Source organism: Cyprinus carpio, chromosome B7 (genome assembly GCF_018340385.1).
Source record: "Cyprinus carpio isolate SPL01 chromosome B7, ASM1834038v1, whole genome shotgun sequence".
Classification (NCBI taxonomy): Eukaryota; Metazoa; Chordata; class Actinopteri; order Cypriniformes; family Cyprinidae; genus Cyprinus; species Cyprinus carpio.
This window is the reverse complement of record NC_056603.1, coordinates 30713937-30737721: the sequence shown is the minus strand read 5'-3', so window position 1 is coordinate 30737721 and position 23785 is coordinate 30713937. Positions and strand designations below refer to the sequence as shown.

The 23785-nt window shown below is 38.3% G+C and overlaps 1 pseudogene; it reads left to right on the top strand.

The window, feature by feature from the left end:
• Window positions 1–23785, top strand: part of LOC122138002 — a 123025-nt pseudogene that overhangs the window by 58784 nt on the left and 40456 nt on the right.

Sequence of the window (23785 nt, the reverse complement as noted above, 5' to 3'; positions counted from 1 at the left end):
TCTTTACAAAGAATCAACATTCTGAATATCGGAACATCAAAATCGTTAGCTCTTCAACCCAACTGAGAATTTGAGTCTAAACAACCTGTAGCTCATTCTAGATATGATTAGTTATTTTGACCTACAGTTGCGTTAGCCTTGAGCTGTTTTGTACAGTGGCAGCTTGATCAGATAACAGTCTGTGGTTCAGCCTCAGGGTGCTTATGAAAATTTGAACAGAGGTTAATTACAGGTTCTAGCAGCAGGCCATCATATCTAGACACCAATGACTGATTAATGTTCTTGTTTAGGGTACTAACTACATCCGGCACTTCTAGCAAACTAACCACAAAAAGTTGCATTTTCTTCCTGTCTGCTGTATTATCACATCCAGTGTTATTTCTTATCTTCCTTCAAATGATCTTCTCCTTTCCTCTCTTGTCTGCTTGATTGCAGAAAGACACAGGAGGCTTTAGAGTTTGTGTTTTTGGCTAAACCACTGCTTCATGGTTCATGGATAGAAGTCATTCCACTACCCACATACACCCAAGGCATGCAAACACACAAAGACACACACACGTGGACAGTAAGAAGTGGTGGGGGGGGGTTCTCTTCCTACAATTGAAGAGACAAAAAATGAGCTTGTTTACAGAATAGAGTTACGTTTGAAATGAATGCATATCCACTGGGTATTCTATTGGGGTTTGTAAAATAGTATTTCCACCTACGCTGATGAAATGTAAAATTACAGGTATTCTTGTTTCATTGTATTTGAATAGCACTTCAGTTTCCATCACTGCACTTTTAATATTTAGCATGTATTGCCTTATAAGTTATCGCCCCACACTGCTAATAAGAAAAGAGAAAACATATATGCATTTATTAATGAATGAATATATATGAATTCATGTAAATTGGGACACATTTTGCCATTAAGCAACTTGGCCATAACCCGACCTTCTTTTTCACAAATGGTACATGTCCAGCAGAAATGAAAGCCATGTGCATATCATCAAAGGGTCTTAAAGCCTTTTGTACATGAACTTACAAATATATGTGCAATATTTAATTAAATTCGTCCTTCATAAAGCTTCTTCCACGGTAGGGAAGCTCAGCCAATCATTGCTCAATCAATAAACCAATCTATCTATCTTTGCATGGCCAACCACATTCCCATATCACCATTCTTCATGCATGACATTCATTGACTCTTATATTTGAAAATCGCATTTGCACCAAGCATAATGCCACACTCTACCAATTTATCTAAAGTTCAGTTCATTTGTGGGTAATTTAAGCCTCAACTCCTCAGTGTGGGACTTTGATTGCTGTCACACTTAGCTGCAGAGGCAGCCATTTCATTTCGGAGGTAGAGAGAGAGAATGGCGCTTTGATACATAAACATCATTTTGATCCGTTATTTCAGTGCAATAGCGAGACCCCCTGTAGGCTTCTATTTAATTATGCAACAAATGTTTGACTATCCAAAGTGAATTTTTTAGCCCATGAATATTTATTTCAATTCATTTGTTGAATGTTGATTGTAATTACATGGAAACATGATTTATTGCCAAGATTTCTACATAAGCCAGAGAAATGAGGGAGATAAATAAATTAATTAATGCAGCATAAGAATGAATGCCAAATGCATGCAAGTGGCTTCTTTAATGTTATTAGAATATTTTAGGTATTGGCTACTGTGTGATGACATAGCAAGTTTTTGTCAATGCTAAGACTCTCATCTCTCATTTTGGGGAGATTTTGTCCAAGGGCATGTTAGAGAAAAATGAATGACACATTGGAAATGTGCATACACATGTTCATTATAAATGCATAGACATTAAACAGCCAAGTGTGTGTGTGTGTGCTTGTGTGTTTGTGTGTGTGCACTTCTTTACATTGAAAGGCAGGCCCTACTAACCTGACAGAATACAAATGCCGAGATTATGGCGACGTGTCAAATTAAAGGGACAATTTGGAGTAATGATGAGTGTTAGGCCACTCGGTCTGAAAAGGCAGTGAGTTGGAAAGAAAAAGAGAAGTGAATGATGGTGCTCCGTCTTGTTTAATATTCCTGAAAGAAAATGTGCAGTGACAGGAAGTGGGGCAGCGGGGAGAAGGCCAGAGGCAATCACTTAGAGACGCTGCTGCTTTGTTAGTGTCTATTAAATGCATAAGTCGAAGAAAAAATAATAATAATAATAAACAACCTACAACCTTTTTCAAACCAGAGCTCCCTTGTTGGATAGAAAGACAGAGTAAGGGCTGCTGTTACGTATTTTATAAAACTAAATTGTAAAATCAGTGTTTGCATACAGAGTCATACACAATTTTTTATTATTTTTTTTTTTATTATTATTCTTTTTAATTAATTTTAATGAGACAGTTAATCATTTTGATGAAGTTTAGCTTCTTTACCTTTGGCTGAAGTTAACATTAATATTGAAGTTTTGTTTTGCAAATATTTCATTAAATTCCATTAAATGTAATTTTAATTAATTAATTAATTCAGAATTAAGAAAATGTTCTACATCAAAGTATTAACTAGAAATATCCTGTCAAGACCATCATAAACAATAACAGGTTTTTTGCTGCTGTTGAATTGTGTGAATTCTAAACAGACACACACACACACACACACACACACACACGCACACACAAGAACTAAACAGCACCGACCAGTGTAGGATAATTTGAGTAAGTAATAGGCTGGAGAGTGAGACATAGAAAGAATGATGGGAGGGTGGAGGGATCACTTCTCCTCCATTGTCTTCTCCTCTTTTTTCCCTCTGCTTTCACTTACCCAGACAGGAAAGAGTCAATGGTTTAATTACAAGGCTCCAATGCTAGTTAAATTATCAAAATTGAATTTCCACCTTTCAGCTCCCTCTCTCTCATGCTCTCATTTTCTCTCACTCTTCCAGCCACTCATTTAGCTCAAAGCCCATATGTATCCATTATCTTAATGTATTTCATTGGGATATGAAGGACAAAAAGTCTTCCTTTACTGGAGCAGTTAAATCGGGACAACAAATTCATTTTTCCCATTTAAAAAAGTCCTAAAGGGTATCAGTATACCACCATAGCAAGACGTTTCACTTTGATAACAGCAGAAAACAAGTACAAAAATAGTTCATCACTTGATTTCATGAATATCTGGTTCTCTTTAATGAAATGAACCGTATCAAGTAGACATCATGTCCTTCCTAGTTTAATTTATCTCCCGACTTTATTTTTTTTGCTGGATCTCAGCACAAACCGAAAAAATTTGTCTCCCTTCCCGGTTCACTGTCAGTCATCTCCTCCGATCGTGCTGTCTTTTGTGCCATTCCTCAATTGAGAAAAACCAAGAGAAAGAGGAAATGAAAATCAAGGGTTCAGAGCGCAGAGAGCAAATTCACACGAGCCTCAGTGTACCAGTTTATTACTCCTGTGTGCATCCTTTCACCTATTTGTTCTTTAGTTACTTTGAAAAATGTGTGTGTGGATCCATGCGCTTGTTTATTAGCCTGTAGCCATGTGTTCCATTCTATCTCCCATCGGGACCATACTTGCTCCTCTTGTCCTGTTTTTGCTATAAAGTAAACCACACAAGGAGACTCTGATGTCCTTCAGACCTCCGCCGCTATATTTAAACCACAATGCCAAGTTTTGGCATCTGTACTTACTCCTGTGGGCATTGAACTTACTGTCCTACCATTTTTGTTCTTGTGAAAATCATTAAACAAGTGCTGTGAAGCTCATTAGTATAGTTTTGTTTATTTTTTAGCTTGCCTTGCCAAGCGCTGCTTTCAAGCTACGTGTAGCCATTAATCCAATAGCTGTTTGTGTCATTTTGTAGCATGTAGCGCAGTGCCCTAATCTAACAAGAGCTATAGCAACATACTTTCACTCAGAATTATCCCTCCCACACCCCCCACATCAACACCCTCTTCTTCGACCTCTTCAGTCCAGTGACCCCCCAGAAATCTCTTCTCTTGTAGCCGTTCCGCCGAGTGACCTTCTCGGTGGTGAGCCAGCCACAGGACCCGCACCAGGGCTCGCTGCAGAGCTGCTACGACAGTGGCCTGGAGGAGTCGGAGACGCCCAGCAGCAAGAGCTCGTCCGGCCCCCCGACTAGGTGCCCTCCCTCTACCCGAAGACGCCTATGAGAGGACTACGCCCCGATGGCAGTGTCGGTGAGGCAGAGCATATGGAAAATGGTAGGGGCAAACACAAAAAAAAGATAAGTCAGAGTTAAGCTAAACAGCTAAATAAAAAGAGACATACTAATCAGTCAACGAGATAGGGAAATTCTCACAAAAGGCCACACACTCACACACAGCTACGCTGACACTACAGATTTACAGATGCTGGGTTATACGCAGATATGAATAGAAAAGTCTGAATAGGCGGGAATTGCTAGGTTTGTCTTACAGGCTAAGTATGAAACTGTGATTGTCGTGTTTAGTGTGACTGGCTCAACAGCTCACAAGTATTTAAAAAAAATTACCATATATATACAGTTCATTCTCATTTGTTTTGCTGTGTTTACCCAGTAAGAGTTAAAGGTCGGTTAACATAGTATAGCCTACTTATTAGCTTGAAAACTCTTTTCTTGTAGCATCAGATGAGGTCAGGGCTGCTTCATTAGAGACAAATAACTCATCGTTTAAACATCAATTCACAAGACATTTGCGTGTGTACCAGATAAATAGATTAAAATATCATTTTCTTCACTTTTACTATGCCGTGGTGAGTTGAAAAAAACACATTTTCAGGAACAGTTTTTCGCTTGAGTAATTTTGGCTGTTTTTCAGTAATCACTGTCAGTATGATATGCTGCCGTGCCTATCGCGCTATTTAAATTGTGGGGGTTTAACAGGTGAAAGGGCTTGAACAGTAAGAGCGTGTATCTAGTTTCATTGTGGCTGAGTTACCTGTCCCTTGTAGAAGCTCTCTGTGGTCAACAGTTACCTCCATTGTTAATGACCAACCCAACCAATGTTGGGTCTGTATCAATGGAGCCACTGTTGGGGAGGTATTCGGTAGCAGTTGTCGAACATTAAGGGCTGTCTTGTCCACATTTGATACTTTATCAGCAACAGGTGTGTATTGTGTGAGCTCGGCGTGCCATTTTCTGTGGAATGTCTATTCTGCTTGCTCTTAGGAGTACATGTTAGAAGAGCAGGAGCCAGGGTTTCTCTTAGAGTCAAGTTATCAAGTCCATAGCACTAAATTTTGCCTTGTGTATTGTGTTACCTCATTGAGACCGGTCGTATGACACTAAAATCTCATGGTTTGTAGAAGGTCGAAGGTCAAAATTTTGACTGGGTAGATGGGTAAATCACTGAAAAGTGTGATTTTTTTTTTTTTTTTTTTTTTACTTTATTTATTGCAAGGAGAACATTGGCCTAAATGTAGATTAAATAGGCTTTGAGGAAGGGAAGTTGTTTTTGCCAACTTGCTGCGTTGGAGCTGAAGCCTTTGCATTTAGACACTTCTGCACCAAATTAGCCTCAATTAAAGTCTGGCTCTAATTCAGACTAAGCTAAAAATAATTGGTCACTAGGAGATCAATGCAAGGCTGATTAGATCAAAACTGTGAATTTGGCCATCAGTCAGACCCAAGCAGGAGGGAAAATTAAGGAAACATATGCTGATGGGTATTGAAAAGCTGTTTATAGTCTCATTTGTGACATGTATGGCTTATATATATTATATTATCGAAAGACATCATCATTCCATTGTCAATATTTCAAAGGTTAGGAAAGTTAACGATGTATCTAATTCTGCTATCATTGCATTTATTCAGTCTCAAATTGTACAGTTCCAGGAAGTTGTGGACATTTGGATGGATGAATGCACAGAGGCGCAGGCACACACATTCTCTCTGATGTTTTATTAGTAATCATTTAATGATCCATTTGTCTTCTCATCTAGCTCTTTTTCTGTCTCTGTTCTCTCTCCGTTTTCATTCTCTCTTGCCACCTCATGTCTCTGCCTTTTCCCTCTCTTCCTGTTCCATTCTATCTTCCTTGTAAGATCTTTCAAGGGTAGATACAAACAAACAGATGAATCACTTTCTGATAAATAAAAGAGATGCCTCACCCTGCTGCTCCCAATCTTTAGGAGAATCAGTGTGTGTGTGTGTGTGAGTGGGGTTTAGAGAGGGAGAGATATAGGGAAAATAGAAAAGTCAGGAGACTATGTTCGGCTTAGAACTGAGCTGAAGTGAACATTAGTACAATAGCTTATGCATTCAATGCAGTTAGAAGTTGATGCTGAAAATTTTCAAAGCTGATGTGCTCTGCTGGGCTCATGCATTATCAAACATCACACACAGGGATTCATACACACTCAAATACACAACCGGTCACACTTGCGACCCAGCAAAGTTGCTGTCAATGTCTCTTTCATGAAAGAAATGTCCTGAGAGTGTGTGTGTGTGTGTGTGTGTGTGTGTGTGTGTGTGTGTGTGTGTTTGGCTCTATAATTGGCTTAGGCATGCTGTGGGTTAGTTCCGCTTTGACAGAGTCTTTTGGGTCAGTGTTAGGTTCGTTTAATGCTTTTAATGCTCTCTCAGGGGACTTAGACAACATCCATACTCACTTTTAAGTGTGTGATCATACCTCTTGAGCATAATTTAGATATATTACCTTTCAATGCCTTAACAAAAATACAGATGTGTTTTATACACAAAGTGGTCTTTTGATTATAGAAGTTACCCACTAAGGTGTTTTGAAGTTCGAATAAAATGTAATAGTTATTACATTGCTATTTTTTTTTAAGTAGTTTCCATTAATAGCCCTAATTTACATGGGGTCACAAATCTTATTTTTCTTCTGTATTGTTATTTTTGTATACAAACTTTATTATATAAATGATCAAATTAATATTTAGTAATAAAGCTGTCCTTTGACAAATGCTTTCATTCATCCAGGGATTTATTTTCACTTATTTTTATTTGGTGAAACCTAAATTACACACACAAACACATAATCTAATTAAATTAAACAGTTAAATGACAATCCTTAAAGTTAATATTCTTTGTCAAATTAATTAGTCTTATAAAGAATATGCACCTTGAGTACGTGAAATGCCCATACGTATCCCAAGGAGGAAATTCTAAGATTAAAACAAAACTCTCTGCACACACTATATATATATATATATATATATATATATATATATATATATATATATATATATATATATATATACTTTTTATATATTATATAAAAAATTATAAAAAATGACTTTTTTTAAAAGTTATAAAAAAATAAAACCTTTTTGGCTGACAAATAAACACTTATTTTGGTTTTAAAAACTATTTACATATATAAATATATGTATATATATGTGTGTGTGTGTGTGTGTGTGTATAAATTAATTTTTAAAACCAAAACAAGTGTTATTTGTCAGCTAAAAAATTATATATTTTTTTTCAAGTATTTAAAGGTAGCTTTGTTTTGTTTGTTTGAAAGAAAAAAAAAAAGTCAGACTAAGTCACTGCAAGCTATGCTTTTTCGTGTTTTGTGAGAAAATGAAACAAGGTCGTCTTGCTCCGTTTGTGGCACAACAAGACGGCAAAGAATGTTGCTGGTTTTTCCATGTTGAAAAGGGTAACATTTCTCAGTTGTCCTTCTCATGGAAAGCACTTAATTAAATCAGTTAAATGGCAGTCATTGCCCCTCACAGTGCTGCTTCCCTAATGCTATATTACAGCTCTGATAACCTTGAGTCAATTAAAATATAGACAGGAGATCATACAGACACACACACAGACACCCCTGTAGTTAACAGATGGGCAAAATGCCATCACTTAAAAGAAAGAATCAGTGAAGGTCTGTAATTGTGGTCATTATGCTTGTGAAGAATGTGTGTGATTGGAATCCTGCTGAGGATTTGGTTGTGAGTGTTTTTGTTTGTTTTGGGATTAAGGTCATGGCAGTAACTGGGCGTCCCCCTAATGAAGAAGCCCTGCTGTGAAGATGGGTTTTCCAAAACATACGCTCTCTCTCTCTCTGTCTTTCTCTCTCTCCCACTCTTTTTCAATTTCTCTTTCTCTTGCACGGACAAATGCTGCACAAACATATAACATATCGACAGTAAATAACGATTAGATATTTCCTCCTTTAATGTGCACATGAATGTATCTGTGAAATAGAGTGTGAGCGAGCGGAGCGGGAGAGAGAGACTGATTGACTCTCTGGAAAAATCCTGCTCTTCGACTTGCTCGTTGTCAATCGATGATCATCCACTCAATACATTTGCTCTACTCCTCATTCTTATCTCTTCCTTCTCTCTCTTTACTCCCCTGTGCTGAACCATGGGACTTGCATCTTCTCTCCCCAAGGCTTTTTCGGCTTTCCGACATCATCACTTAGATCTTATTATCCTGTAACTTTGTAGTTTCATTATGGCAGACAGACAAAACAGATAGAAAGACAATGCTTTATTTTCCTTAGAGACAGTTGAGCATTTGCCAGTGATAAAGATAGGCCTTCTCTAGAGGAACACTGTGCAAAAATCTCTGACCACTGTTTGAACCCTGGAGACGTCTGTCTCTAGAGTCTGCTTGTTAGGCTTTAAGTGTTTCTGTAATCTTATCATGACTGCGGGCAGATACTGGGTGTATAATATGTCTCAAAAGCAAGAATTGAGATCTGGCTGAATATAACCTCATATTATCAACAGCTGCTCTCGGATCAGTAAAATCCCAATGGTAGTGCAACTGGAGCTGATGGGAACTGAAACGATCACTTCAGATCTGTATATGAATCATAACAATGACAGGTTTTTATTGGCAATTGTGTTTCAGGATTCACTTTCAGCATTCCACACTGATAGATGTAGATAGGGAAGATTGTATTGGATTAGCCTTGATATTTGCTGTTATTTGCTTTGATTTGCTTGATTATAGTACTCTACACTCTTAAAAATCAAGATACACTGAAAAAAAAAAAAAAAAAATGGTATAGAAACACCTTTCACTCAGAAATTACTAGTGAAGTTTCACACACTGAAGTAAAATAGTACCTGCTTGTGTGTATATATAGTGTATGGTTCCATGAAGAACCTTTGCGATCCATACAAACTTTCCATTGTCCAAAAGGTTCTTTATCGTTAGAAAAAAAACTGTAAAGATTGTTTACTTGTTCTTCAAACTAAAGGAAAAGAAAATGGGGAAAAAAAAAGCAACAACTTTATAGATAACAAACAAACTCACTTGTAGTACTAAAAAAATAATATTTGTTAACTGTACAATTTACTTGTACCTCTCAAGTTTGTCTTAGCAACTTGGCCATTAGCAAACAAACAGATAAATAAATAAATGAACACTGCGTGTACACTCACTTCATTAGAGAAGCCGGATACAGAGGGCCAGATGGCAATGCCAGTCGCTTTTAATTAAAGCTATTCATATTTCAAGAGCTCGGTAGAGCCTCAATCCAATAAACCTCATTTTTTATTTACACCAGAACCTCAAGCAGGGCCGATAATTGCAGAGTGAGAGAGATCACTAAAGCAATGACAAGCATCACAGGCCACCTTTTACTGACATTTGCATTCATTAGAAAGTTTGCGTGTAACCTTTGCTAGTTTTTGTTTGGACTCTGTGGCTTCAGTCAGTTTGGGACAATGGGAGCGAGTTGCTGCGGTTGGTGTGATGTACGAGCATCACATCGGCAGCGACCTGAGACGCAAGGTCATTTTGTTATAGTCACACAATGCTAAAGAGTTAATAGAGCTCTTCTTTATCAGAAAATTGGAATCAGGTTCAGGATTATGGGCAGGTTGCTACACTTGTAAGTGTTGAGTGTGTGCATGTGACGTGTTTTCTGGTTGATCTATTTGCTAAAATATACACTTGCATTCTCATGTGTATTCTGTCTTACTGAAAAACAGTCACACATCATTAAACAGGATTATTAACACCCAAGCACAAATACTCATTCAGTCTTGAATTCCTTTCACAAACAGGAGAAGTGCAATTGGTTATGCAGTTGTACTACAGATACTCTTCTCTGTGTTTGAGAAGATAAAACAGGTATTTCTGGTTAGTTAGTGGTTTGAATTGTGTAACCATGTCATACTTTACTTCACTCAGCAAATCATCTTCCAGTTGCTTTTAGATGAGACTGTCAGGACGTTAAGCACTAGGAGGTGGGAAAAACGTGTGGATTTTCTTAATCAGTATGAAACAAAAACAAGCTCGCCCCTCTAGCGTGTGCGAACTTCAGGCTTTGGGAGTTCAGTGAAGTGGCAAGTATTGTTCAGGCAGAGTGCCATACTAGACCTGTATAAAACAAGCAGTATTTCACTTGTATTTCCTGCCAAGTGTTTGTGCGTCACCTGGCTTTTGTGAACAGGTGGAGCCTTCCTGAACATAAAAGCACTAAACATTTTAGAAGCTCTGCAATTATGCAGCCATTCCTGATGTCTACAACTGAACTGCCCTCTAAGGTAATAAATAAATAAATCTGGCTCACATTGGCCTCTGAATTGTGGCTGCTTTGTTCCAACAGTCAATCATCCACAATGTTGCACCTCAGGAATGTGTCTCTCATTATCTCAAATAATCCTAATTTATAAATTCAAAGAGTGAGAGAGAGTTTAACAACAAAGTTAAGAGGATGTTTAACCAAGTTATGATATAATAAATGTTCAAGCATGCAATGTTTTTGGTCAACAGTGTTCTAGTTTAAAACTGCTAATTTAGTTTTGGTTGATTAAAGGGTTCGAATAGTACTACAGTATTATTTCGATTTTGCTCATTGGATGACCCCAGCCAGTTAGTTAGGCTTACTGGTTGTTATGTTACTTTGTGCATTTTTTTTTTTTTTTTTTTTTGCATGTTTGATTGACATCGCTAACCTTTGGCATTCACAGCAGTTAGTTTCTTAACTTTTGATGTTCTGTTGTCGCAGTCACTCATTCCAGGAATTCCCAAAGTCCTCTGACTGGAAATAACCCAGGGGGAATAATGAGTCAGACGTTTGCTGGAGCTTATTGAAAGACTCCCAAGCTCCAAGGCTTGACAAGCCTTGGAATACATATTCAGTATTCCAAGGCTTGTTAAAAGGAATCGCACAATAGCCTCACAACATTGAAGATTTAGTGTTTTATCTGTACTGCAGCCAAAGTATAGAGAATTCTGTAACCCCGTTATAAAATTGTGCAACTCTTTCATGTCAGAAAATACTTTTAACCTATACAGAGCTGCATGGAGAAGATAGTTTGAATATGTGTTTGAATTAAAATGCATAGGGAGAAACATGAGGGTAACATTTCACTCAGTCTCTTTGGTCAAATGCTTTTATTTACTGCTATTTTTTAAGTTCTTGGAACATTAGGATATTGTGTTTGAAGGCTGTTTCTCTTGAGTGCTCTTATTAAAATCCAAGGCAGGGCATTAGCGGAGATGGCCCGCAAGACCTTTCAAATAAATGAGACACTCACCATCACTTTGTGGCAAGACTTTGAAGTACCTGCAATCACATGAGGTATCGGATCAGCTTAATTACCGAGCTGGAAATTAAACATGATAAAGCGAGAATGGAAGGAGAGAGAGAGAGAGAGATCGGAGGAGGCCGAAAAGTCATCGAATCTGTATCTTAACACCCTGACATATCATTAATGGTCTCATTGCCTGCCAAGCATATCACATGACTGCTGTTTGCACCAATCAGACAACACCACCCATCTATGTTTAGCTAAATATGATGGATCGCTTTGCAGTGAAAGAAGAAAATTAACAGCGGCAAATGGCCGTGAAGGTTACTTTCACTATCCGTTACAGTACCCCCCCCCCCGACCCCACCTAATATTTCTTTCTCTTGCTGCAAAATGTGATCCATTCTGAAGGGTTTTCCAGCGGTCCCTTTGGCATTGGCCTAGTATAAGATATGCCCCTGTTTTGAGATGTAATGAGTAGACTACCAAACTGCAGCGAGAGCTCAAGGCGAGAAAAGGAAGATGCAATCCCTGCAGCACTAGAAGCAAAGCCACTGGAGGCATTTTGGCATTCTTTTTTCTCTTCTTCCTTCCATTCACTCGTCCTCCTTTGTCTTATTAAACAAGAAAACAGGCTGGTGTTCCGCTCGCAGAGAGAAGGAATGTAGGTGAGGCAGATATGAGTGTGACAGGAGGAGACGTTTCTGCACGTGTCAATGGTGGCATTTGAGAGGTTCACCTCAAAGCTCTCGCTGTGCCTCTGTCCCGCACCTCTCAGCATGAACCGTGACCTTTTCACGAACAGAAAAAAGGCGACCGTCTCTCAAACTATCACATTTAACAGAATTAATCCCTTTCTTTCTAAAAATAAACTTTGGGGGATCGTGCAACAAACGAGACGAAAAGAAAGAGTTCTGTCAAACTGCTCAAGTCATGCATTATGGCAGCATTTTCTTTTCATCAGCATCTGAATGTTTTCCAAGCAAGTGCCTTGATGTCTAGAAATTGCATGTCAATTGAAAAACAGTGCAAGGGTCAGGGAGTTTGTAGAAAGGAAATCGTCGTGGCGGCAGCTAGACAACAAAAATAAAACACCTGACAGTTCAGGGGAATTATTTTTTTGGCATTGCTTTTCATGGGGTGCCTGTTGTGAGGTGAATATGCATTGGCAACAAATTATTGAAATGTCATGTAAAATATGCCTGGGGCCTGGAACAAAAAAGAGTCATCTCAAGTCTCTCCACAAACTGTATGCTCCCCGCTGCCGTTTTGAAGGATTAGTCTTTTTGGCTGCAAAACGCAATCACACCACGTGTTCACCTGAAAACCCTTAGGAGAACACGCCCGAGGTGAGTGGCTACGTCACAACATGGGCTGCAAAATGTGGCAAAGAAGAAGCACGGCCACTAGAAAGTGCTCAAAAACGCACACACGTGTTCACCAAAACCTTACGGAGAGCCAGGGATGGCAGTCCAAAAACCAGTAGAGAAAACTTTTTCTACTCATGCACGTTTAGCCTCCCACATACCATGCCAACACACAAAAGGGCCGATTCAGCAAACAAAAGAACAAAAATGTTCAGAGGTACAAAGAGCACAGAGTTTGAAAGAGGGATGATGAGCCCAAAGGGAGCCAAGATTGTTTTTCATTATGTAAAGAGAAGCCGGCGTAAAATACTCCAAGACGCAAGACAATTACCTCAAGATCACAATGACTCTGGCATAAAATACAGAAGAAATGGATTTATAACCTTGCCGGAAAAAAAGGATTAGTGAAATTTCAACACAAAACAAGAGAGGACACACCGGTTTGAGGGGACTAGAATGCGAACAAAAAGGTGTGTGTGGGCCGTTCAGGGCTTTTGTGTGGTTACTCTAAGGAAATAATGACTAGGCCATGGGCGATACGAGGCAGGGCCGTGGAGGGAGTTTACCACACACACCGTGGCTCTCTGAGTTTAGTCATGGACTTCTTATATTCTCCCCATACAATCTAGCCTTCCATTCTCGAAGGACTTTTATCAGATTGCTTTCCTTCTCTTTCCTTCGCTTTGCTGCCTTCTTGTATCCCTTGTTTTTTCCATCCCAATGTTGCTGTCAGTCTTTCTTAGCTCTTGCTGTTCTACTTAAAAATTAATGTGGTGATTGAGCCCATATTTCTATTTCTTTCTTTCTCTTACTCTTTTCCGTTCTTTCTTTCTTTCTTATTCTCTCTTTCTTTTTTCTTTCTTTCTTGTGCTTTCTTGCTTTCTTTCTTTTTTGTTTTGACATCTCTAGGCATAGGCCTTCTCTTAAGATGCAAACATTTGGCTGAAGTGAAGGGGGCCTGGTGGTGGACTGGGATTGACATAATGATAAAAAAACCCCCTACCCACAACTGATTTCAGTGCCACAGTGCTCGGATGATCTGACAAAACCGGAGAGAGGTGGATTTTAAAAATCCTAAGATGGGCTCCTCAATCCACTCACAATACCCAACAAACCTAATACACCCACCCTGCGGGGTGAGGATGCACACAAGCACACAAACCAAGCAAGACAACCAAGCGACCAAATTGGAATTGAATTCTGTGCATAAGGCCAAGGTCTCAGCAAGTAGGCCATGGCAGAAGAAATATTTGTGTCCGATTTATCAGCGGAAAAAAAAACTAGAATGAAGACGAGGAAAAAAAAAAAAAAAAAAAAAAAAAAAAAGGGGGAAAAAAAAAAACTATACGACTCCCCCGCCCCACAAAACCACCATCCGCTGCTTACAGCCTAGGCCTAATCTTCAGGGTTTTTTGATGGTCAGAGAGAAAAGAAGGATGATAAATAGAAATAAGCGCTAAAGTCAGGCTCCCTCTACTGTTTTGGTTTAATGCTTTGTTCTTTTTTTCTCCATTTTTAGCATGGTTGCATGTTATCCGGAAGGTGGCTTAAATATGCAACGATCCACTGTTATGAAGGAAAGCTCTGTTCTTTAGAGGGCTTGCATACGAGTGAGGATATTTTGCTAACAGTGCAATGCTAGCAGCCCTCATTTGTCTTGAACACATGACACGAGGTGATTTATTCGAGTGAGCTGCAGGGTTCCCTTTGGAGGAACCGCTAGCTCCTGCTGTTAACTGAAACAATATGGCTGACAGTGCTGCCTTTTATATAATGATTATTTTAGTCTGCTTTGCCAAGGCATGCTTTATAGTGGTTTGAAGGTAATGTGTTACTCCAATCATGTCTATTTTTTCTCTGTAACAAAATCTAAGAGACATTGAGGATGTTACTAATGAAGGAGAACAATTACAATACATGCATTATAACAAATACAATTACAAAAAGTCATTTCATGAAAACTTTACTACATCCATATATATTCTGTATATTAAACTGTGTCCTGGCTATTTCATGAAAACTATTATTTTCAATCTATTTCTATGGACCTTTTTATACACACACTAATTTTCAGACATCCTAATACATGCAGTAATGTTTATCACACCCATGTTTTTCGTTGACTATATAAACCATGACAAACTTTAGTTTAAGTATGATTCATTCATTCAAATCTGTAAATTTGCCATCCATCAGAAGAATAACTTAAACACTTAATGACTGACACTTTGATTTGGCATTGTATTTGCCTCAGACTGTGCTGAAATTGACAAAGCTGAAGAGAATAGAGAAATGAGAGACGCAAGTCAAATTTAAGGACGGCAAAGCTGTTGCCATTTATCTGAGATCGATAAAGAGGTGTGTGTTAAAAGGTTTCAGTCATGTCACAAGAAAAGTACATTACATGACTAAACCCAGCCTTGACTTGACGAGTATTTGACTGTCCTAATGGTTTTCAAATGTTCAGGGCCATCACCAGTACTTGGCAAATTGCCTTTTTTCAACAAAGACGATACTTGGGTAAATATTTTCCTCTAATTATGAGCAGACGTCAGACTAGCAGGAACAGGCTAAAAGCCTTTCCACTGGAGACATTAATCAATGCTAAAAACAACATGGACACCACTTTCACTCGTCTGTCCTGAATGGCAGGCCTCAACTCACAACGCAGGTGAACTTCAGCTGAGTTCAGACAATGTCATGCTAGGGCAGCCTCGGGAACTATATATGATCTAATTCAGAGAGTGAATGAAATTAATTGATGGTGCAGAGAGTTTTTGCTCTGGTGGTGAGGCTGAAGAGAAATGGGCCACTTTTTGAGAGGAGTGAAATGAGTGCTGGGGGATTCTATAACCCCCGCATTGTGCAAGGTGAGACATGCCTACAAATTTAAATCCTACAAACACTGCGTTGCCCCACCTCAGCTTCCAAATCACCTCTAAATCTGCCTTTCTTTTATAATAAATAAGAATGAAAAATGGTACAATTTTAATACCCACTCATTTTTAATACTAATCAAATTGGTCAACAGATTATCAGTCAAGACCAGATGGTTTTAGGCTTGGAAATTACAATTTCCTGATGGTCTTTATTTGTGCTTTTTCGTCTTCTTTTGTCTCCCAACCCTTTCCCTCACTCTTCTTGTTAATTTCATTTTGTTTTATGTGCATGCGTTAAGCTTGGATTACTTTTGCTTATCCAACACTAGCTGTTAAATCTTCCTTCTTGTATCTATGTAATTTTTGGCCCCGTATATAATCTGCACATATGAATTAATCCCACCCCTCTGTCTGGCAAAGAAAGTGCCGATGGAGGCATTGTAGCATTGGGAATATAATGATGTACAAAAATAAAGTGTTTTTAAAGCTGACTGGCTCTGGGTGGTGTTTGAGAAACTGTAATAGCAGATGTTCTTTATGTGGGATTTACACTGATGCATGTGGCAGTGTACAAAAGTCTCTTTCTGAGTTTGCAGCGGGGCCCAGAGGAAAGACACTTTATCTGTACAAGGTGATTAGGAGAGAAAGAGGTTTAACTGTTTATGAGCTCGCAAATCTCCTCTCGACTCAGGTTAGTCTTTGGTCTCTGTCTGTTTGCGGGGTGGAATTACTAAGGAACATCTTGCCTAAACCCACAGCACCTCCGCATTTGTAACTGGCTATGATGGTGAACTGTCAGGAGCAAAGAAACTCTCCAAGAGACTCTGCAAGATGGCTGCCAGTGGAGAGAACCCTATATTTCAGAGCTCCTGCCAAATGCAAATTTACCCCCCGGCCTCCATCCAAAAGTCTGAGTCTGCATTCAGAAATTGGAATTCAAATTTTGTTCAAACCTAAACATAAACAGATTATTATTTTTTTTTTTTAGGTTTTGCACAAACTTGTGGAGTTCATCTAATCCAAAGAAAAGGTTCTCAAGATCATTTAAAATAATTCAAAACAATGTTTCAATAAATACTTCTCCCCATACCTTTTACCTGCAATTATTCTTTAATTATAATTATTTGAGTTACTTATTTTACTCTGTTCACACTCAAAAAACAGTCAGAAAGTTGAGTAACAATGATCTACAAGTACACACCAAATATTAAGCCATTATTCAATAATTAAATTCAACTTTTCACTCAGCTGTTGTCCTGATAATATAAACTGTAATACAAAAAATGAGTATTAAATTAAACCAATTTCACTGGAGGCTTTATACTTTTGGACTCCACTGAATCTACAAAATGTTGCATTAATCTTGACACAAATTGACATGACTCAAAACCAAAGCTCCTGACACATTTACAGAGTTTTTGTCTCATCTCGGTTCTTAGATGGATAATTGTTTTTTTTTTGCACCCTTTCCCTCTCTCCCCCGGTAGCTCAGGTGGTGCCGTCCCTTTTGTATCATCTGTTTATGCCGCATTCTTTAATATCGTTCCTCCAGTAATCAGTCTGCCCACCAGTCCTGTAGAACCGCTATTCCTCCTGCCTGCCATTATTTAATTGCAAAATCGTCAGGAGTCGGTAGTTTTTGGGATATGGATGTGTCAAAAGCTTCGGAAACGGGAGTTTTTTTTTCAACATCCAATTAACGAATGCTCATTTATCACGGCGAGGCATCACAAGGGCCCACCGCCACGCATGTTAATAATAGTATCATAAGCAAGTTCAAAACTCCCATGCTGTCTGTGCCGGGGGCCCCAGCAGGTCACTTTGCAACGTTTCATTAGAGAGGGGAAAGGGTGGACACAGAGAAAGAGAGCGAGGGATATGAGAATAGATGCTGTGTCTGATTTAGAAACGAGAGAGGATGTGGTTCTTTGTGTCATGTGTGGTTGTATGTGGTTACTCGTTGTTATCAACGAAGGACACTGGAATATGTGTGTGTGTGAGAGAGAGAGAGAGAGAGACACTCTGGTTTTAGAGCCATATTTATGAATGACAGCTTGCTCTCTCTCTTTCTCATCTTTACGCAGTCGAGTTAAAGGGATAGTTCAATCAAAAATGGAAATCTATTATCATTTACCCTTCGGGTTGCAAACATTGCTCCAAAATGAATATGGTAGATAATAAAAATGCTCTGTACAGCTTGTGTGATATGATCCAAGTTTTCTGAAAGCCATACATACAAAAGCTTTATGTAGCAAATAGACTTGAACGTAAGTCTTGATTCACTGAAATACTTGACATGAAAGTTTAAAAGTCAGACTTTTTTCAGTTGATAAGTTAATCTGGTTCACAAAACTGGTTTGAATGATTTATTCATGAAAATAAAAACTTTAAAACTACATGTTATTTCCCACAGAAGGAAATGTATATATGTATGGAATTAATTAAAGCAGACAAAACACATATATTGTGGTTATTGCTTTCGGAGGTGGATGCTGCTGTTTGGGAACGCAGTCGTTTAACAGTTCCGGGAAGCAATTAAACAATATAACAACATGTCAGATGCTGTGGAACAAGATCGTAGGTCCACTGGTTAGTCGGGATTTACCGTCCCGTAGCGCAAAGTCACATTACTTTTTTGATGCGCTTGGAGGAATTTATTTGCAAACTGCATTTCCATCTCCCATTATTCATATTAACCCTTTTTCGTCAAAAAACCACCTCAAGCGAGCGTAAATCTCTTTTTTTGCGAATTAAGGCATTTTTATTTGAAATTCAGCATTTCCATCCCCCGATTCTGATGTGATACTTCAAAACTCACATAAAAGCAGGGTGATGGGAACCAGCTATTGTCACTGGTCTTGTCAGTCCAAACTGCATTTCACAGATGTGAGTAGCCTTTAGCAGTTCAGTTCCTGGTCTGATCATTGTCCTTTTGACCATTGGCTTTTGCCTGCAACAAGGCGCTTAACCCCTGTCCGCTCCAGAACATCCACCCCTGTTCATCCTCCTTTTGTCTGTGTCGGATTACATTAGGAATACACAAAGTGAAGGATTCCTGGACAAACTGAATGCAATTAGCAAAACAAAAGACTTAAATTCCACAATCCCCAGCCTTAACTGTGCGGATGTGGGCGCATGTCTGTCTAAACACAGCAGCCATGTTTTGTTGAGCTCATAGGCACAGTAAACACAATGATAAGAGTGGCTCGGGAATGTATCAGGGGAAATATAAGGTGCCGTTTGTTGTTGTTGCCGTCCTTGGCATCAGGTTGGAAAATATTTTACCCATCCTTGTTATTTTTTTTTTCTAGTCTTTCTCATTCTCTCTCACTCCATCTATTCCTTCTCGTTCTGTCTGTCCTCAAGGTCCCAGACAGTCAGAAATAATTCCATTTTCAGCTACATAACAAGAAATGGTGAAAACAAAGAAATAAAGACAGGCTAGTTAACTAATCTTGGATAGGCAGTAGTCTAGATTCCTTTCACACGCACACGCACACGCACGCACGCACACACACACACACACACACACACACACACACACACACACACACACACACACTAGTGATTAAATATCTGCGGAAGCTCATTTAACCATCAAGCATGGATCACAGAATTCAAGATCTGAATTTAGTCTTTATATTTTGATATCAGTTTTAAAGATTGCCAATAATACTTCAGTCCAAACCATTCCAGTCTCAACTTTTTCTGCATTTCGACAGGCACACACATTCATTCCCTCCAGGGGCGAAGGTGTGTTATTGGATCAGAGGCCGTTCCTGTAAATGGAGATCTGTGTGTTTACATCAGTAAGTGGATTATGGCCGGCCAGTTTTCCTCACATCAGTCCCTTAACTTATGCAGCATGAGGAGTTTTCACACACATGATCACTCACACAAAGAGAAGAGTGAAGGAAAAAGCATATAAATATACACAGTGAGGAGAGATGATGGGCTCAGTAATCGTGTTAGTGTTGATCTGAACGCTTGATTCTCCTCAAATCACTTGACATCACAGAACTCAGAGGCTCATGGATACAGAAATCAATTTATTTTATATATTATTGGCCATCTGATGTTGATTTTAAGCGCCTTTTTTTTTACCCTCATGAGGGAATATTTGATTTTAACCATATAGCACAAGCTGCCTTGCTGTCTAGCTGCCTACATACAGGTATTTACCTTCTAAGTCAGCATCCTACCTGAATTAGCAACAAAATATATACAAGTATTGGTTCAATGTGCTTATTGTGTTCATATTGTATTGAAAAAAAAAATAAACTTGTGTTATATGCTATAAATATAATTACATAAATTAATAACAGATGTAATTACATGCAGGTATTTTATTATTATTATTATTTATTTTTTTTTTAAACATGCATGTGCACAAAAAGTGTGTTGTATCAAATTATTAATTTAAATGTAAGTACATAGTAGTTAAGGCCATTTAATATAAAATGGGACCCAAATATTAAATGCATGAATTTGCATATCACAAACCAATTTAGAGTTAAATAGTATTTATAATAGACTAGATTATAGACCATTTTTATCAGTAATTCTCTATCTTATTAATTTTATTATTCATTTTTCAAACTAAGCATTAAACTTATAACAAACAAACTCAAAAAAAAAAATAAATGTTACAATGGCATTTCTTTTAATTTTTGCATTGATCCTTCTTTAATTTTTGACCCTTAAAAATATTCAACCTAGACCCAACATCTAGTAAATCACCGTACATGTCACAGTTTTGCACATAGTCCCACCCAAGATAGCTATGGTCTGTTTTGAGATCCGCTTTAATCATTAAAAATGAACTCTGTGGATCAACATGTCAAATACTGAACTTGTTTGAGTGTAGCAGACAGTATTTCTGCTGTCTATAGGATTATTGCTGTGCATTGAGACTCTTGTTATCCTAATGTAATATATTCCACATCACATTAGAATGAATGATCTTGTGCTAATGAAATGCAGTAATTAATTGATCGCATTAGAAAAGAGCTGAGAGGGGTAAGATAGAGAGAAAAAGAGAAAGAGAGGTTTTAATATGAGGGTTTAAAATGGCTTCCGCAGAACTGAGACGGAATACGAGGTCTGTGCTTTTTTATTGGGGTGATTATACAAGCTGACAGTCCATTCTGTTGGCTAGCCATCGGTGTTGTAGTCGGAGAGCGGGGAAATAATCCTTCTCGACAGCCAGTCCTGCCGTGATATGAGAATACTTCTGGAGGATTCTCTGGTAATTACGGCCACTGTGTGAGGCAGACGCTCTGTGTGAGTCGGGATTTATGACACGTCTCTAAACATCACTAAGCTCAAGGAGATGATGTTTACGTCTATCTGTGCATTTGCATGAGTTTGCGTGCGGATTTGGCTCACAAAAACTAATCATTTATGTAAAGATTTAGTTTCTTTACATACGCCTTAGTACTTATTTCAGTCTATTGTAATATCCAACCAAATTCACTGTGTTATTGGACTGTTATTATTTATAATGATTATATATGTTACTGTATATATGAACCAAACATTTAAAAAAAATACAATTAAATTATAAAGAAAAAATAAAAAAAATATTTTGGAACAAAAATGTTCTGTATTTAGCAAGACAGATTAAAAAAGTGACAGGAAAGACTTTTACATTGTATAAATGAATGAATGAATGAATTATATTTCAAACAAATTCTGTTCTTTTGAACTATCAGTTCATCACGTCCTTGCAGTGAAAAAAAAAAAAAGAGAAAAAAAAAAACAATTCACGGATTGCACACACACACACACACACACACACACACACACACACACACACACACAAAAAAAAAAATAAGAAATATAATAATAATAATAATAATAATAATAATAAGCTTACACAACTATTTTCAACATTATATTAATATAAAGAAAGTAATATTATTATTAGTAGTATTATTTTTTTTGTTCTTTTTAATCCCTGCTCACCAAATCACTATTATAATGGTCTATGTGACACTAAACACATTTATAAATTTGTTTAATATGCAAAATTTCTGCAAACATTTTGCTCATTTAATCAACCCCCTGACCTATATGCTACTCCAAGCAACGCTCCAAAATATTGATATATGCAATGCACTAATTGCAAATAATTTAGTTTTATTAAAAATCATATCTAGTAATTAATTTGATTAAACTTTTCATCAATCAACAACCCTGCTAATATCTTTTTGAAACCCTTATACAGTACAAGCATCTACTGTATGTACTCAGATAATCCTCTGTTAATGCACTGGCGCATTGTGTTACAAGGCTTTTAATTTTGAAGGGTATCTGTGTCCTTTAAAGTAGAGATAATGACTAATAGCTATATGCTAGGCCCGTTTGATTGACAGCCCATGGTAATTGAGCTCGATAGTGCGCCCCCTACTGACCCCCAGTGAGTGACACATCCTGAACCCGGGGTTGAGTTCCCAAAGTCAAGGGCCTACATTACCATACCGCGTTGTCAGAGAGGAAGATGGAGAGAGAGAGAAAGAGAAGAGCAATGAAGGGCTCTCCTTCTCAAAGGTGTTTAATTATCTTCACTCAGGACCATGCCCCACCTGTTCCCTCACACCAGCTTACACAACAAACAACTGCCAACAGATGACAGACAGATTAACCAGAGCACACCTGTAGAAAAGCGAGGGAAGATCCTCCTCCGTCGTCTTTCCCTTCACACAAACCCGTATAGCAATATGGCTCTTTTATTGCAGGACAAGTAAAAAGTATGTTAACGATCTCCAGCAAGCTGCAATTATTAGCAATGTGACAATGAGTCAATGCCATTTATGACCTCTCCGCTCCCTGGCTGGGGTTTTGCGTCAAATAACGCTTTAGTCACGCGTGACTGCAGTAGATAGCATAAAAAGTCATCACGCAGCGCCGGCCATGACGCCTAATCAAAACGCTCTTTGTGTCGGCTTTAATCTGGCTCTCTCTAGACCGTCCGAGCTGTTCGCTCTTCCTCGGCTTCCTCCCTCTCCTCGCCCATCTCCCAAATGAATCAACAATGTTTGGGAGGGAAAAAACGAAATAGAGCTGCCGACGAGAATTATACAACACCAGGGCTGCGATGACAGCTGGAAGGCCGACCTTGTTCCCTCAAGCTCAATGTCAGAGTGAGAGGCCACTGCCTCAATCACTACAGCACACTGTCGACAGGTTGGAGAAATATTGATTTTTAACATATGAATGTCTGTTAAGCCGCTGTTACTGGATAAGAATTTTATGTAGGTGCTTAAAGCACACTGTCAAGCTACTCTTTAATATTTCATAGCAGAAGGCTGAGCAGACAGAAATATGACGTTTGAAATACTACCGCTTACTGTATTAGCCGTGTTCATTTTAGTTTAGTCGCAGTCGTGTCATATTCAGTAATTCCAATTTTACTTAAATAAAGCCTTCTACAAACTGCACGATTTTAGCAATCCTAGAAGATCAGTGCAGATATCACACTGTGCGACATGGATCTAATAATCTTGGGAATGATATGCATGTAGACTGTACGATGATGACCTATTGACTTATGCTACGACGCATGTTACTATAGAAAAATAAAATGTCATCAGTATACACTAGTGGTAAACAAAAAGAACAGCTGAAGTTTTCATGTGTGCTGAAAAAAGTGGAAGCAGCGAAAGAGGAAGGGATAAGAGCTTAAGGAAAGCAGTTTTAAGTTTTAGCGCCATGTCGCATTGATTTCATGTCGTATTTTTATTGGCTGGTCAGTAAATGTGGGTTGTAGCAGCAAACACACTGTGCAATGATCTTGCTGAATTTTTGAAGCTGTCAGAAAACTATCGTAGGCTATCTTTGGTTCCAAGACCCTGACAATAGCCATCTTTGAACCTCTCTCACTAGTTTGACATAGTATGGCATAGTTCGGCTGTCCCAGCCAATCTTTCGTCTGGGACAGCCGGAAATCGTGCAGTGTGTCTCTGGCTTAAAATAAAATAGGATTTTAGTCAGCATTTAATTTTTATAGTTCAGTTCCAACAGTTCAGACTTTTATTTTACAATAAAAAAATCAAATAAATAAAGCATAGTAAGTGCTTGTTGGGTCGCTGAAATAATGTTATTATGACTTTTCTGTAA